This window comes from Onychomys torridus, chromosome 11, assembly GCF_903995425.1.
Source record: "Onychomys torridus chromosome 11, mOncTor1.1, whole genome shotgun sequence".
NCBI classification, from domain to species: domain Eukaryota; kingdom Metazoa; phylum Chordata; class Mammalia; order Rodentia; family Cricetidae; genus Onychomys; species Onychomys torridus.
The window spans coordinates 22,372,101-22,375,773 of record NC_050453.1 but is presented as its reverse complement, the minus strand read 5'-3'; the positions used below and the strand labels follow the sequence as shown (position 1 = coordinate 22,375,773).

The 3,673-nt window shown below is 44.4% G+C and overlaps 1 pseudogene; it reads right to left on the bottom strand.

Moving 5' to 3' along the window:
* Window positions 1–285: 285 nt before the first annotated feature.
* On the bottom strand, window positions 286–2,563 carry LOC118593295 (annotated as a pseudogene).
* Between the last annotated feature and the right edge of the window lie 1,110 nt (window positions 2,564–3,673).

Here is a 3,673-nt window from a genome sequence, read left to right as displayed (position 1 = left end):
ACAACTGTCTGCCCATGTTTTTCTAGTTTGTCCCATGTGGATTAGTTTTTCAGACCTTTTGCATTCTCCTAATGCAATTTTGATGATTTATATTTTCCCATACATCTACCATTTTATCAAGATTTTTCAAGAAAGCTGACATAAAATTTTACATGGAGACATTAAAAAAGATTAGCCTGTGTGTGTGTGTGTGTGCTGATGACCTGTAAGTTCAATCTGTGTCGCTGTTGACTTGGCTCCTTCCTGTTTTCATTTCTCCCTCTCGACAGGTGTAGACCTTTTCCATTATTTATTCTGTGCTATGTGAGCGCGGGTGCCCACGCCCGTGTGGCGGTCAGAGGACACTTTGGGGCCATTGGTTTTTTCTTCCCACCAGCGGGTCCTGAGGATAGAGCTTAGGTCATCAGGCTTGCAGGAAATAGCTTTACTTGCTGAGTTATCTTGCAGTTTTGGTATAGACTTTAAAAAAATTCAGTGTATAGCTTGGGTTTTCCTATGAGATAAGAATTTGATTTTGATGGTGTATTTGGTTTGTGCTTGAAGCCACTGAAGGGGAACAAGGAGGTGCTATGGGTGTGGGAAGGCAGCCACCACTATGGGCACTGGGACCAGATCCAGGGATTATCTGAGGAGTAGATACCTGCCTTAGGGGGTTCTCCCACAGGGAATGACAGTGAATTATTTCTACAGACTCTCTAGATCACCTCAAAATTTAGTTTTTATTCAATTAACTCCTTAATTAATATAGGAACCTGTCAGAACTGGTTTAAGAAACGTCTGAAAAATTAAAAATATTACATATAGATATTCACCCTAGTACTGAAATGTTAATTCAGGCCTAGCATGATGGTGTATACCTGTCATTCCAGTAGTTGGGAGGTAGAGGCAAGAGAATTTTAAGTTCGAGGCCAGCCTCAGCTACATAGTGATCACCAGGCCAACAAGGGCTGCATAGTGAGATCCTGTCCCAAAAGCCCAAGAAAAAAGGTATGTGAATAAATTGCAATCTTTGGGGTTATTTGTTTTGACCTTGTCGAATAAGATGATACCAGTTAAAAAGCTACTTCTGTTGTATAGCATAAGTAGCTTAGTCCTTGGAAAGTAGACCCAGTACTTCATATCATTTATGACACATTTACACTGATTTCACTTATTACCAATGGTTATTTTTGAGTGTGTGAACCGGAGGTGGTGGGATTCTCTCCAGTGTCTTTGTTGCGGTCTTTTACAGAGAGGATGGAAGAAACTACTCAGATCTTACATAGCTTTCTTTCTTCTCTCTCTCTCTCTCTCTCTCTCTCTCTCTCTCTCTCTCTCTCTCTCTCTCTCTGCCTCATTTAACTTTTTAATCACAGCTAAACATGTTGTGCAGACCCCAAGCCGGCACTGCATACCATTTCTTTCCCTAAATGACCACTGTCCCCAGCTCCTCTTGGGTTGCACGTTTTTTGGGGGGTCTGCAGCTAGGATTTTCCTAAGGTCATCAGTTGCTCTCTCCAAGTTACCAAGGGCAGCCTGAGTAACCCCTCTTTGGTAGAAGGTTTTTAAATGGCCCGGCTCCCTCTCCAGCGCTCGGTTACATCTCTGGGCATTCAAGTGTGGCTGCGTTATCAGCAACAGGCAGGCAACCAGATTGGCATAAAAGATAGTTTGTTCTGGGGGGGCCGGGTGGGAGTAAGGTCAGCAGCTGTCAAAGAGCCGGTCTGTAGCATTAGGCAGCCCCTTGAGGGTTCCCAGCTCGAAACAATTCTGTATCCCTTGTGTGTTCTTCCCTGGCCAAGACCTCTTTCTTCTTAGCCTCTAATTCCCAGGAATTCCGACCCTTAGTGAAGGAATCCAGTCTGAACTTGGTAAGAGGTGCAGAGATTCCAGGAAGATAAATCTCTGCTTCCTCACCTTGACATGTGGACTCCAGAAGTTCCCCCTAAGTTTTTCGCTTCATTGTCCTATGCCTATGGTTAGTTCTGTCCAGCCCTCTGGCAGTCTAGACTCCAAAAGAAACCCCAAAGCCAAAACTCAGCACTGGGAACTTAGTTTGGGCTTGTCTAAGCCGTGGCCTTGAACTATAATACTGTCAGGGTGGTATCAAAGACCAGGAGCTTGGAGACGCTCTACGATCTCATAGGTTGAGACATGAGATTTATCAGTGCCACCTTCAAGTCCAGCCAGCGGGTTTTCAATCTCTTGAGGATTTTCTACAGTTCAACTGTCTGGATCAGGTCTCACTCCTAGCTCCAGGGTTTGCTTCAGGGGTGGGACCTGGGGACAGCTGCCTGAACTGAATGACCGACTGCATCTAGGTTTGGCTGGGTGTTCTCTTTCTGCTGCTGTGACTGAGTGGTGTCCTTCTCTTTCACTGGGCTGACAGGCTCCGTTTGATCTTTGGATCCCTTCAACAGGAGATAAAGGAACCATTTCTACTGGAAAGTGATGCATCAAGTGTAGTTCATACCTGAGAGGCCAAAAAGCCTGGTAGGGCGGCTGAAGTCATATCTTCTTCATTGAGTGCCGTCCTGAGGCTGGAGGACGAGCCTGGGAACTGCTGGGTCTGATAATGAGCCATGGAACCCATGAGACTCAAGTGCTTTCTTTCTTTCTTTCTTTCTTTCTTTCTTTCTTTCTTTCTTTCTTCCTTCCTTCCTTCCTTCCTTCCTTCCTTCCTTCCTTTTTTTAAATCTACATACTATTAGCAGGTTCCATACAATCTTTGATAAACTAAATGACTTAAGGTAAAAATAATGAAGCTTCTCTACACTTATCACAAATGTCTTGTTAATTTAAAAATGCAAACACGAAAGCTCAAATAAAGAAGCATTGCATGATATTCTCGGCTGACTTAAGTAAACACAATTACACACTTCAGCAGTAGAATATGGAAATAGGTAGGGGATTCCTTGCTATTCTGTTCAGCGAGAGCTGTGGGATGTGGGTGTGAGGGAGACACTGTTTCCTTCTTCATAAATCTCAGTTTTCTTGTGTGATGTCTTGTTACAGTGAATGTGAGTCCAATGTTTCGAAATACATGTAATTTTGAATAGTGTGGTCCCTAAGTGAAAGCCACCTGCTTCAACTGGTGCTGTATGCTCTGACCTAGAAGAGAAAGCCCAGCTGCTTTCCTGGAGTTTTCATGGATAGTTTAAACATTATGTTTAATTTACCTCAGGGAAGCTTTTAGAGGTTGTATTCATTTTCTGTTGCTGTGTAACAAACTGCCACATGTCCAGCAGTTTAAAAGGAAGTACACACTGGCTTGCAGCTCCTATCAGCACCTCAGCATGGCTTACTGGTGCTCTGACCAGGGCTCCTGGGGCTCCTGTCCAGTAACTGGGATTTCTTTGTTTGCATCTGGAGGCTCCGCTGTAGGAGATCTGCCCAGCTCATGCAGCTTGTTGGCCAAATAGGTTGTCTTGAGATTGCATGATCTTAGAATGTTGCTTGGTGCCAGCTGAAGGCAGGTCCCAGGTTCTAGAAGCTGACCCTCTAGCTCTTCATGGTTGAGGGTCTCTCTGACCTCAGGGAGGGCCTGGTTCTTCTTTTACAGGTTTTCATCTGATCACATCAGACCCATCCCAGATCATCTTCCCTTCTGTGAAAGGAAACTCAACTAGCTAGGAACTCTTAGCTGTGTTTATGAAGTCCCTTTGTCACATTCTGTGGTTCAGATTCTGGTCAC